The following is a 13,942-nucleotide window of genomic DNA, read 5'->3' as shown; positions in this document are numbered from 1 at the left end:
AGGGGAGGGGAGGGGAGGGGAGGGGAGGGGAGGGATGGTATATAAAAGAAGGAAGTGCTTCCTCCAGTCTCTTGATCAAAGGCAACAAGAGCAGCCCAAGCTGTGCTACACGCAGATTGCTGTGCTACACGCAGCTTAGTTACTCTGGAGTCAAAACGCTACCCCAAGTAAGGAAGAAAGGACAGAGCACCATCTGAAAGAAAAACTGTAAAAGAAAACAAGGGTGTATATCCTTCTGGCCTTCAGGCAACAGGCAATGCGATTTTAACTGTAACACAAAAAGTACAAGCTGCAAAGGAAAAAGATCAATTCAACTACATTAGATGGGAAGTTTTGCTCATCAAAAAAATATATTTTCAAGAAGTAAAAAGGTAAGTCAATTATATGTTCGACAAAGACCCAGACCCAGAAATCTGCGGCTTCTTGTGGATCAATAGGAAAAAGACAGACAATCCCGTAGGATAATGGCTGAAAGACCTGAGTGGGCGCCATCCAAATGAAAATCCACAGTGCGCAATAGCTGCACAGAGAAATGCAAGCAGGGGAACAGAAATCGAGACCTGGAGGAGGTCCTGGGTGACTCTGTAAGAGCATGGTACACCTGCTCTCTCAGCACTTAGGAAGCTGGGGCAGGAGAATGACAAGTGCCAGCCAACCTGGGCAACATATGAACTTAAGGCCAGTGGAGACTCAAAATTTAAAAAAAAATAATAAAACTCATAGTAGAAAATAGCCAAACAAACAAAAAACAGCATGCTACACACACACACACACACACACACACACACACACATAGTGAAAGATCTGAAAAGAGGGACTCAGGTACTGTGTACTACAATACTCAAAGCAGCACTAACCCCAGTAATCTAAAGGAAGAAAACCACTCAAATGTCCATCAACAGCTAAACAAGACATGGTCTGAACATGGTGGAATACTATTCAGCCTTAAAAAATAGGAAATGCTAAAACACATTACAACATGGAAGGGACCTAAGGATGCCACACAAAGGGACCAACTAATTACAACCAAACGAACACCTGACTAAATTAAATCTGACTGAGCAGGACAGATGACGGCTGCCAGGGGTTGGAGAGACAGGCAAAGAAGTAAGTGAAGGCTGTGGTGTTTCTGTTTGGAAGGACGAAGCTTCCATCTGTTCAGGATGGACGGTGGTGAAGACTGCTCCCAGAAGGGAGTACTTAAACATCACTCCACTTAATGGTTCAAATGGCAAATTCAATGTTGAATATATTTTACAAAATTATTTTTAAAAAGTGAAATATACAAATCAGCGCAGCTAAAAACGGGAAAGAGATGATCAACCCCTAGTTTGGCAAGGGTGTGTGGTGACTGCAGGTCGCAGACATCAGGCGAGAGCCATGGGTCACCTGGAACACAGTATTTACCAAGGCTGTGCAGCTGTGGACTTTGAGACTCAGGAGTCCTTTTCCTAGGCAAACACGCAACAGCAGCACACATACTTGCAAACCAGCGCCACAAGCTACGATATTCACCGTGGCATTTATACTGCACAGCCACTGGACCCAAAACCACCACATCCCCACTGATAGTAGGACGGATAGATATAGTCTACCACAGGCAACTCGACAATGAAAATGAGCAAGCTATAAAAGACAAGGTGACCAATGGTGTCCCTCAGGAGAGTAAGGAACCATATTCTGTTCTTGGAAGTCAAGCATGGAGGAGGGTGGTGGCCTGGGAGGGAGCATCCCTGTATGAGTCCTGCTCTGCTTCTCCCTCTAGATGCTGAGCATCTCCGCTCTGTGAGGATTTAGCAAGCTGCACCCTTAGGGGCATTTTCCTGTCTGTGCTACTTGAATAAAAACTCAACAGAGGTGTCCTATGCAGCAGTACATGCCACGAAGCCTTCACTATAGAATCTTTGGGACCCAGAGTGTCCCAAACCTAGCCCTAATGGAACACTGGCAATGCAGAATACCACATGCAGTTCCAAGCAGAGTAGAAGGTATCAACAAGGAAGCTTTACACAAGGTCTAAGTTTAGGTTAGCCAGCGGATGCTACTGGAAGGTGTTTTAGCACATTTTCCTCCTCGAATTCATTCTGGCATCTAATCCCATTTGAATGTCCGAGAATATTCACCTGACCTCTCGGCTCCATGAACTCAGACGTTCTGCTCTGATTTCTCTGGTGCTGATGACACCGCATAGCCAGGTGTGTCATCAATATCAAAGCCATTTGTTTAATCACAGTACACCATAATGCTGAAGCTGTATAACAGTAAGGGACGTTCAGGCAGCTACAAAACAATAAAAACCCAAGCCAGCAGTACAGTGATGGAGGTGTATCTGTAAGTAAAAGAGTTACTTGAGCCCAGGAGTTTGAGGCCAGTCTGGGTAATATATAAGAGCCTATCTAAAGGAAATAAAGACCAACCAATCAAAATGAGGGCAACATGAATGCACCTAAGCATATAGATTTAAAGCAGGGCTGGAGAGATGGCTCAGTATTTTTTGGTCCTTGCTGCTTTTCCACAGGACATAAGTTTGGCTCCCAGTACCTATGTTGGGTGGCTCACAACCACTTGTAACCCTAGCTCTGGGAACGCAACTCCCTAGCTTCTATGGTCTCTCTCTCTCTCTCTCTCTCTCTCTCTCTCTCTCTCTCTCTCTCTCTCACACACACACACACACACACACACACACACACACACACAAACTAGAAAACAAATTTAAAAAGCTTAAAGCATTCTAGATGTTAAGCAAACTGCATAATGTCCCTAGCCTTCGTTCTGCAACCCGCAACTGGGGTCTGTCAGGATCTCAGAGTTGGTGTCAATGTCAGGGAAGCTACGAGAGGTACAGATAAGAATCAGGAGCACAGCTCTGTGCTTAGCAGCCTCTGAACAAGCACGGTAAGCATCCGTCAGCTAAACCCGTGGATACTGTGATCCAGAGCAGGGCAGTGGCCAGGAGAAACGTAGACACATCCCCTTGCCTGAGCTCCTCAACTATCCCTATAGCCACCTCCTGAGGAGCCACCAGTGGGGCAGCTCTGATCTCTCACCTGCTATCTCTTTTGTACCCGCAGATTTTTTGAGGCACACGAAGCCAGCCGTACAACGGATACATTAAGTGGATTCCTTCCAGGCGCTATGAATTACCTGCTGACGGTAGTCTCCCTAAATCAGTCATGAGACGGTCAGGTCCACGAGCAACCTGCAAGTGTGAGGCCATCTTCAGACTCTGTAAGAGGCATTTGTGCTAAAAGGTAGACAGCAGGAGCCTCCCCGGGAGTTGCCTGAGTGTGGACAGACGTTCTGGTTTCACGGAGCAATATATGATCACTGTCCTACCAGGAACAGGCAGGACAGGGTCCGAGTAGGACTGGATTCGGGAGTCATTCCTATGTTTGTGAGATTTATTGGATGTTCAAGGTGAATCACCAGGGACTATTCTGGATCTGTCACTAACCGTGTAATTTTGGTCACATTTTCTGAATACCCTCTGCCTCCACTCCATCTTTAAACCAACAAGCAGGAACAGCGTATCTCCAGACTTAATCACCCTGTGACTCTCTAACCCCATGTGTTTCACCGAAACAGAAGTCAAGCCCTTTTAACTCACCCCATGACATCATGTTCTGCTATCTTTAGACTCCATAGGTCCCCGCTTTTCTTCTGGGGTGTCACATAGCGTAACAAGCGGGCGACTGATATGCTGAGTTGGGAGTGTCACCTGCCTGCCGAGGATACTCGTAGACTTTGCTCACATTGTATTTTCCAGAAGTGACACCATGTAGCCTTTGGTTTGTCCATTGGTTTACGGAATGGTTCATAAATGCAAAGTACTTGGAGCCACCCCGGCCTAGACACTAGGCTGGACATCCAGGAACACAGTGCACTAAAGCCAGACCACACCCTCAGGGGTGGATGTTCTATGGAAATGCAGGAACTAAACGCAACTAATGTCCAATATAATTCTACAGGGAAGGCCTGAGCACGTAGAAGACAGAGGCAAGAGTTCGAGGGGGGGGGGTAAAGATGATTGATGCAGAAGGAGGGGAGACAGAGGCACAGAGACATGGAACTAGAAGACAGTGTTCCATGCAATTCTCAGAAAGAAAAAAAAATCACTGATGGATCTCCAGAGTAAAAAAGAACCCCCTGAGAGTTTGAGTTTTCTAAGCATCGAAGCTTTGGAGGGCGTCACAGTAGGACCTTTATTTAGCATCTCACTGCTAAGTCACCCACCTAAACACTTTTCTGTCTCCCAAAAAGGAGCAGATGCTCTCAGCATCTTTACTCAATCTTGGTTCCTGCTGCCCAAACATGGTCCCTGGGGTGGGGGTGGGGACTAAGTGGGAACTGAGCATGGCTACAAAGGCACAACATGGAGAGTACACACTGAGTAAGAATATTTATATGTGGGCATCTTTACTGGGAGGGACGCTCCTCTATCGTGTCTTAGTGTCTCAGACTAAGACTAAGGCGCAACTCATTTTTTTTTTCACTTCTCTAGTCCAATTAGCTGCATATTTTTAGCACGTGTTATATAAGGCTCATCTGCCCAAATTCGCTGGCTTGGGGCCTCTTCTTCCTTTCGTTTCACTGGTGGACTGACCCTCGTGGTAGGATGACGAGCGGATCATGACAAGTCTGTAAATAGCCTGCCCGGGGAGGGGTGGATGGAAAGAGCCCTAGAGATGAAGGGAGGGCTTGTATTTGGTGTGCCAGGGCTAAATCTAACCCTTCTAAAAGGGGAAAGCAAAGAGAACGCACAATTCCAGACTGAGCCGTAGAGCGTCATGAAAAGCTGCTCCGTCTACAAAGGGCACCAAGACGCAGAATCACAGCCAAGACAGGTGCCCCTCAGTGCTGCTGGAGAAGCCCCCAGGCGGCCTCTGTGGTGGCCAGGGCCTCTGTCAGCTGAAGCAGAGTTCAAGGCTGGTAGAGTGGGAAGTGGTTCCACTACCACAGAAAACGCGTCACCTTTCTCAGGGCAGGGTCAGCAGCCTTTCAGTAGAAGGCTCGTCCATCACTGCCATACCCTGCAAGCTGGAAGGGCTGGAAGGGAGCATGGACAACGATGTACCCAAAGAAGTTTCACTTTCTGTTTCAGTGTGAAGCACCAAGGCTATGAGTCTAAACTATGCCCAGGACCAGATTCACTTAACCCACATTCAATTTACAGAGATTACGATTTAGGCCATCGTACTTTGCCTAAGTCCTTCTAAAACAGCAGTTCTTGACCTGTGGGTCATGACCCCTTTGGTAACTATCTTCCAAAGTGTTTACTTTATGAATCATAACAGTAGGAAAATTACAGTTATGAAGTGGTAATGAAATAACTTTATGTTTTGGGGTCACCACAACCTGGGGAACTGTATGAGAGGGCCACAGCATCAGGAAGGCTGAGAACCACTGCTCTACAGCCCAGTACTTAGAGAACAGAGTCTAGAAAGGCTTTTAGGGATGGAAGAGAGGACCTTAGACGTCAAGGGATTAATGGCTACGGGTGCTGGCTTACAGCCCTACAGATGACATTCAGAAGCCAGTCAGCCTTCCCCCTAATTCTAGGCACATCACAAGCAAGCCTGAGTACACTGGGGCTCTTCACTCCGCACCGCCCAGGCAGGCCGACACCCTCTCTGTTCTTCTAGTGAAGGTGCCACAGTGGGCAGTTGCTTCCTCAGAAAGATGCACCTGTGTAAAGTCCTGGGCACGTCACAGACCATCTGAAGTCATCCGACAGCTAATGGAAAGATAAAGTGGTACCTTTCCCCGACATCCATCGGCAGGTAGCAATTACGGGCTTGGCTACGGAATGAGATGACAAAATTCCCATCTACTGCAGGAAGGAGGGCTAGCTCTCTTCAAGAGACTGCCTTCCTGCTGACGCACAGTTCTGGGGCTGAGTCTCCTTCTCCAGTGCCCTCTCCCCTGATCTGAAGTGGCATGGCAGGTGGCATACCCTTGGGCTAGCACTTACAGCTGGGTGCTGCCTGTGAACACGAGGTCCAGGTTCTGCCTCGGGTGCTAGAAACAGTCTCAGGCATTCTTGTCAGACAGAGCTGGACTTTCATCTCTTTGCTGTGCAACCTTGAGGGAAGGTGTTCTACTTACACAATACTTTTTGACTATTTAAAGCAGAGGAGCTAACTCCTGCTCCCCAGGGAGGCAGTGAGGATTCTACCAGGTATTGCACATGGAGGTGATTAGCACAGAGTCTGGCCCAACAAGGCAATGTGCAGGGGTGTCTGCATGCGTGCATGTGCAAGCATGTGGTGTGTGTGTGTGTGTGTGTGTGTGCTGTGTGTGTGCATGTGCTGTGTGTGTGTGCTGTGTGCATGTGGTGTGTGTGTGCTGTGTGTGTGCATGTGCTGTGTGTGTGCATATGCTCTGTGTGTGTGTGCATGTGCTGTGTGTGTGCATATGCTCTGTGTGTGTGTGGTGTGTGTGCATGTGGTGTGTGTGTGGTGTGTGTGCATGTGCTGTGTGTGTGTGTGTGGTGTGTGCATGTGGTGTGTGTGTGTGTGTGTGTGTGTGGTGTGTGTGCATGTAGTATGTGTGTGTATGTGGTATTGTGTGCATGTAGTGTGTGTGTGTGTATGTGGTGTGTGTGTGGTATGTGTGTGTGTGTGTGTGGTGTGTGGTATGTGTGTGTGTGTGCATGTGGTATGTGTGTTTAAGTATGTATGTGTGCATGGTATATGTGTGTGTGTGTGAATGAGTATCGGTCCTTGTTACACTTTCATGTGCAATGTTCCTCTATAAGCTTATGTGCTCTTCAATCTTGGCTCTCAGTTATTTACTATTTTGGGAGGTGGCAGAACCTTGAGAGGTGGGGCCTGGTTAGTGAAGGTGAGCCATGGAGCCCAGGACTTTGAGGGTCAAAACCAGGCTCTATCCCTGGTCCCAGCTCTTTACTTCCTGTTTTAGTTAGCACATGAGAAGGTCTGTCATAGGCTTCTGTCACAGCATGCCATCCCTGCGACGATGACCTGACTCCTAAGTTGCTCGTCGGTGTCTTGTTAGAACAGTGGAAAGGGTAACTGACAGCCCTCCAACTTCCTGGGCTCCAACAGCAAGGAAAACAGCTAAGCTCATCAACTCACAAATGAGCTTTTGGCTCCCTTTGTCCAACACGCTTGCCCTGTGTAGACACATGCCGCAGCCGTCTCTCTTCTGTGTGCGTGTCCTCAGCCCAAGCACCCATACTCAAACTCTCCTGACAGAACCCCTTGGGCCTACAGAAACCCTTCTTGGCCTGAACACTTCCAGCAACACTTATCTACAACAGTGACAAGAGTCACAGTGGTATAAAGGGAAAAAGGCACTGATGTACAAATCCTTATAGATCTTAGCCTACCTTTCAACCAGAGACAATTAAAGACAAATATGAACTGGGCAGTGGTGGCGCAACACCTTTAATCCCAGCACTTGGGAGGCAGAGGCAGGCAGATTTCTGAGTTTGAGGCCAGCCTGGTCTACAGAGTGAGTTCCAGGACAGCCAGGGCTACACAGAGGAAACCCTGTCTCCAAAAAAAAAAAAAATCAAATATGATTATCTATATGAAAGAGGTATTAAATTGTCAGTACTTTGTAAGCACAGATCTCTTCCTGTTCTTTACCACCACCACCACTACACAGACCCCTGTCACTACAAAGATTACTGCCACTAAAAGGCCCCTGTTACTACAAAGACTACCTTCACTACAAGACCACCATTACTCTCCACTGTAGGAGGTTGGTCTGGTGCTGCTTGCATTTAAAGGCTAAATGCTGAACCCCAAGATCTGGTTCCTCCAAGATGAGCAGATCCTCATGTATACCTGCTTTTGTTGTGTAACACCCCCCCCCCCACCCAAGTTATCCACGATTGGATAATAAAGACACCTATAGATAGGCAAAAGAGAGGTGGGCGGGGCTGAAAGTTTCCAGGCGTGGAGTTCCAGATAGAGACAAGGAGACAGGAGAGAAGGAAGGAAGAAAGGAAGGAAGGAAGGAAGGAAGGAAGGAAGGAAGGAAGGAAGGAAGGAAGGAAGAAGTCACCATGAGGCAGGTGGATCATAAGCACATGGCCGTGAGTGCCGGCCTGTTGGAGTAGGAGTGGTCCAGGAGCAACAAGGCAAACGAAATCTCAGGGTTATTGATAGGGAAGTAGACAAAATAGCAGAGAGTTGACATCTGCTCAGCTCTAGTGCTCTAAGGCTTATTATAAACATAGAGGTTTTGTGTCTTCTGCTTCACAACCAAATGGTCTAAGGTGCAATAGAAACCCCCCAGTTAATATTTACTGCAACAACCCACAACACTACAATACCCACCATAGCCATTAACTTCACAGCAACAATTGCCACTGTCACCACCACCCCCACACACACCACTACCTCCACCACCACTGTCATCACAAAGACTGTCACCATCCACTTGCAAAGGCACCACCACTGTCAGAACAGAGGATCCTTACAAGCCGAGTGTGCATGCGACTCGCAGGTTTGTCTGTGCAATCACATCTCACTAGCCTCGCTTGAATCAGGTGGTTACATGTGGTGGCGGCCCTGAAACATTGTGGGTCCCTCCTTCCTTCCCTGACACTATCATCCTGGCTTGGGCCCTAGAGGAAGGAAAATTCAAAATTAGCTAGCCAAGTTTCCATGCATATCATTACAAGCCCCAGCAGTCAGCTGCTGAACAGCAGACAGAAGACTCATGCCTGCCAACCTTGTCATTTTTTTTTCAGAATTTTTGAGTTATTTATATCACACACGCCTGTAAGATATAAAGTCCCCAGTTTCCTTGGATGTAAAAGAATCTGGCACAATACTCCTTTAGAAACTCCTATCCCAAACTGGGCAGTGGTGGTGCACCTGAGAGGCAGAGGCAGGCAGAACTCTGAGTTCAAGGCCAGTCTGGTCTACAGAGCTACACAGAGAACCTCCTGTCTCAAAAACAAAACAAAACAAAACAAACAAGAAAACCAAACCAACCAATCAAACCACCACAACAATTAAAAATCATACTAATATTCTCTGTTCCTGATTGTCTTCACCTAAGTTAGTTTTGCCTCCCTCCCCCCACACTGAAGCTCTATCCCTAAACTGGGGCCAGCAAAGGCCTCCTGCTGTTGTGGCAAAGCCTTAACATGCTACCTCTCGTCTCACCCACTTCTGGGAACCTGCTGGGATTGACAGCTTGCGAAGGCCTTGATGAGAAAGAGAAAGCTGTTCTCCAGTGACCTCAGTCTAAACCGTCCTTGCCAAGACATGAACTGCCTGTGCAAGTTCATATCAGTTAGCAACTTGACAGGCTCAACGGTCTCCTAGGAGACAATTCTTGGAGCATGCCTACCAGGAACTGTCACAGTTATGTCAACTGAGGAGGGAAGATCCATCCCCCAGGTGGGTTTGGGTCCTGGACAGCATCAAAGGGAAAGCATACACTGGGTACCAGCCATCACCTCTGCTTCCTGACTGTGGATACAAGGTAGCTGCCTCAGGCTCCTGCGGTCAGGGTTCCACACCCTGAACTGTGACCCTTTGAACTGTGAGCCAAAATAGCTCTCCTCCTTTAACTTGTCTTTGTCAGGGCGTTATATCACCAGGAAGAGTCACCAAGGCACCGCCCAAGTTCCAGCTATACACACTGTCCCCTGGGCTCACTGCTTAGCTGGGCAGACCTCAATACACAGCATACACTTGCTGGTGACAATCTGTGATGAAAACGCAGGGTGCTTGCAAGGAACAGGTGAAGTGTCAGGACAATTTGTTTGCTCACAGAGCGCCTTAGAAAGCAAACGGCTAAAGTCCATAAATAAGAAACTCGACATCTTAAAAGCAATCTCCTGCCTGGCTACCCTGAATCACGCTCTAGATATTTCTCTCAACTTCAAGGGCTTGGGGACTTACTCTGGAAGCAACCTGGGTACCATTAAACCCACAGCCCACTCTGTCAATCCGTGCCCTGACTCTCTTCAGCGCCTTCAGCTTTTATAGGTAGTCTGTCTATTCACCCTGGGTACTCATGGCTTCCATGAACCTCAGAGTAACACCCCGGGCCCCGTGGCTTGATAAGCCCGGGGTCCCCCAGAGATCTGATAGTTTCTGCACAGTCCAGCCTGCCTTGGGGAGCCCAGACATGCCCCACAGGGGGTTTCATCCAAGTTTTGCATAGAGCCTCATGGCTCCCATGAACTCACTCTTGTAGAACTCTGCAAACACTCATGCAGATAAAAGTACTCAGTAACACAGAGGATGGGACACAGAGTGATATGGGAGAGGGGCGCACAGTAACATGGAGGAGGGGTGCAACAGCAGGGGCTCCAGAATTTATTGAGAACATCCATTGTGTTAAACAACTTTCTGTACACCTTGTATGAATTCACCTAGTGATACTTCACATCGACCTGGTGGGATAGTAAGGAGGGCCTTATTATTCTCTGTGGTGAGTTCATGATTACTGGAGGATCCCAGGGGAGGAAAGTTGTAGAGCCTGGACTGTCTATCACAAAGTCTACATTTCCAATCTCTGAGCTACCCTACGTCCCCAGAACACAGCCCGGCATTTGGAATGGCTCAGTCAGTCAGGGACGTTCTCTGCCTTCCACCCTTTACTGGCCTACTACAAATAGCTATCCTGGTAGGTAAGCTTTAAATTTGGTACAAGGATGTCTTTTGGTAACCATGACTACACTGGTTTTCTCTCCCTCCAAACAAAATATCTAACTCTCCCCTTTAAGAAAGACTAAGAAGCAAATGATTGAGTAAGCAAATGGCCAGCCTGGGTCCGAGCCGTGGATTCCACTGCACATCCATCATCTACAAAAAGGGTTTCATTGTTCTTGTTTTACTTGCTTGCTTTCTGGTTTTAGGTTTGTTTTCTGGTTTTAGGTTTGTTTTTGTTGTTTCGTTTCTTTTTTTTTTGGAAGGGCTTTTTTTGTTTGTTCATATGTTTTGAGAGAAGGTCTTACTGTGTAGCTCTGGCTTGCCTATGTAGACCAGGCTGGCCTGGAACTCAGAGAGATCTGCCTACCTCTAGTTCCAGAGTGCTGGGATTAGAAGCAAGCACTACCACACCTGGCTGTGTACACGTTTCTTGAGACTGTTTAAGTCACGGAGGAGGGAGACAGTAACCACTGGATTGGGTTCCATTTATTTTGGAAACTGGGATATACCAATTGCCTCTACCTCTTTTAGCGTCTCTGAGGAACCTAGAACACAAGCAAAGCCAAGTTTCCATCACAAACTTCCAGTAAGTACCTCTTTGCTGTTACACCCAAGGGCAAACAAGCTTTGCCCAACGTGGTTGCCCTCTTGCCTGTTATATTCCAAGCTCTCCCACCCATACCATCTCTGCCTTTCTTAGTTCTCCTGGGAGAGACCTTCCCTCTGACTCCTCAGCTTGTAGCCATCCGTCCTCAAGGGCAAGGTCTGACTACTCCTCACACTGTCTCCCCAGCCCTGAGCCTCTGGGGTGGCTCTCTCATCTGTCCCCTCCCCCAGCCCTGAGCCTCTGGGTGGCTCTCTCATCTGCCCCCTCCCCCAGCCCTGAGCCTCTGGGTGGCTCTTGACCTGCCCCCTCTCAGCACCAGAGCCTCCTGGTGGCTCCCTGATCTTCTCCCTCTCCCAGTCTCAACATCGGGTGTCACAAAGGCAGTATTTAATCATACACTCACACATGTGGCTTCACTAATGTCGCCTCAGTGCATCTCATACTTCTGTGTCTACCATAGCACATCCGAGAGACGTGAGAACACAGCACAGTCACCGACACGCATGCTAGCTTAGCATAAACATCCCTCGCCACTTACTGCCTCTACCTTTGCAGAAACGGCAACTGCAGACTGAGTCACGTCTTATCTCCCTGAGTTGGTGTGAAGAGAGACCTCTCTCCTTCAGGCCCCTCTCTGTGAGCCTCAGAGAACTAAACTAATGGCTGCCCCGTAGGGGCACGTATTGGGGCCCAGCAACATAGGTGTGGGAATGTAATTGGTTGGATTCTCCGAATTGTCCTGAACCCCTCTGACCAGCTTTGGGAGTTGTCAAACCTCAAGAAGGAATAAAGGTACCGGTGCCATTGACACAGAACACCTTCACTTTCTACAGCACTGGCAGTGCCACGGTCTCTCCCACACAAACTCGCTGCCATCCTCTATGCTCGGGAAGGCCCACTCCTCTATTTTCTCCAGACAAACAGCCACTCGGAGGGAACTGAAAACCAACATTTCTTTCCTTCATCGAAACACAGGGCTGTTTTTATTGCTTTACTTTACTGAGGGGCTGAGGCATTTTCCCGCTTCTTATAACTCCCAAAGAATCGTGCACCCCTGTTATCCAGGGGCTCCTGGGGCACGGTCCTTTGTGCCCTTGTTATTTCTGATTACTAATATATAAATGATATCCTTTCAAGTTATTGGGGTTGGTTAAGAGAATACCGGAGCCTCTAGAAAAAGGTCTGGAGATAGTTAGGCCTTCAAGCTCATCTCTGTTCTGCTGAGATCTAAACACACACACACACACACACACACACACACACACACACTACCCAGCATGCTGTCTTAACTCCACGATAATCTCCAGGCAACAGAGAGCCAGCTGCTTAGCAACACCAGCTACAGGATCAGCATGGACATCTCTATTAGAGATCTGCTCCTGCCTCCTGGCAGGTACCCGTGAGCCAGGTAGCCAGGGAGCCATGATCAGGCAGAAACTGGACCGCCTCCCAGAGCAACTGAGGCAGCAGGGTTTGAGGATAAGGGCCAGTGGGATGGGAGATGGCAGGCTGCCCCAGAATTAAAATTGGGGACCTGAGGCCTTGCTTTTCACCCCTCTTTCCACTGCTTTCAGAGCTTTGCCCCTTACCATGAGGCAGTTTTGATTTAGACACCACACAGTCAGGGGCTTAGTCAATAGAGGTGGCTTCTCTAACCCTGGCTTTCATCCTCAGCCACAGAGTCAACTGACTACAATAAAAACGTCTTTTAGATTTTCCATCTGTAGGAATATGCATATTTTTCTCACTATTCCTTAAACAACATGAACATTAACAACTGTCTACATTGCCTTTTATGTGTGCTAGGTGTTCTAAGTGATGTAAGTCACTGGGAGGATATGTTACGCTTGGTGAAAATGTCACACCATTTTATCCATGCAGATTGATGTATCTGTGGATTCGGGTATCAAGATAATGGAAAAGTTAACAGGGATTTCGGAACTACTACTAAACAGACTTTCTTGGAACTCAATAGCTCAGAGAGGATGTGGGGTGTGGGCCGCTTGAATGGGCCACAACCCAATTCCTGAGGAACTTTTGTCCAAAACAAAACACGAAAGTCCTTGTCCCTTCCAGGTTTTTGTGTGGATCAAATGTATGCCTGGAGTAAGTTTTGTGACTGTAGTTGGTTGACTGTGTAGTTGGTGTTGACTGTAGTTGGTGTTGACTGCTGCAGTGGTAAATGATGCTCCACCCACTAAGGCAACAGATGGTACAGACACCAGTTAAGTGAGGTCACATGGAGCTGCCCAGAAACTTGTCTGTTCTCTCTGCCAGACTACGGACCCGAAATGTGGGCACAGGGAAGGGTGGAGAGAGAGGGCAACTTTCAGCAAGTCAGGGACCACATAGCCCCTCACAGCAGAACCCAAGGGCTCTCTGTCTTGAGCCAGTTTTAGTAATTTTTATTTTTTAATAATTTGTGTGTGTGTGTGTGTGTGTGTGTGTGTTGCCTGTGCCTATGGAGGCCAGAAGAGAGCAAAGCATCCCCCAGACCTGAAGGTACAAATGGCTGTGAACCACCCAACAGCATTGGTGCTTAGAACTGAACTCGGGTCCCTCTGTAAGAACAACACATACAATTCTATTCTCTCTCTCTCTCTCCATCCACCTTCTAGCGATCTTTAAGTATCCAGGCTACAGAAATTCTCTGGAGTCAGAGATAACCTCAATGGATGATGTCATCATT

General features: G+C 47.8%; 1 protein-coding gene and 1 long non-coding RNA gene across 3 annotated transcripts in view; one reads left to right on the top strand and one right to left on the bottom strand.

The window, feature by feature from the left end:
• The window catches only part of LOC110312511, a 5,719-nt gene extending 1,947 nt beyond the window's left edge, over positions 1-3,772 (top strand). The window contains exon 3 of the long non-coding RNA XR_002380061.2: positions 3,072-3,772. This is a non-coding gene — a long non-coding RNA (uncharacterized LOC110312511). The remainder of the gene's footprint in view (positions 1-3,071) is intronic.
• Prkce (protein kinase C epsilon) overlaps positions 1-13,942 on the bottom strand; it is a 479,816-nt gene that overhangs the window by 210,306 nt on the left and 255,568 nt on the right. The gene's annotated exons all lie outside the window — the stretch shown is intronic.

The sequence above is a fragment of the Mus caroli genome, chromosome 17, assembly GCF_900094665.2.
Source record: "Mus caroli chromosome 17, CAROLI_EIJ_v1.1, whole genome shotgun sequence".
Taxonomy (NCBI): Eukaryota; Metazoa; Chordata; class Mammalia; order Rodentia; family Muridae; genus Mus; species Mus caroli.
This window is presented reverse-complemented; position numbering and strand designations above follow the sequence as displayed.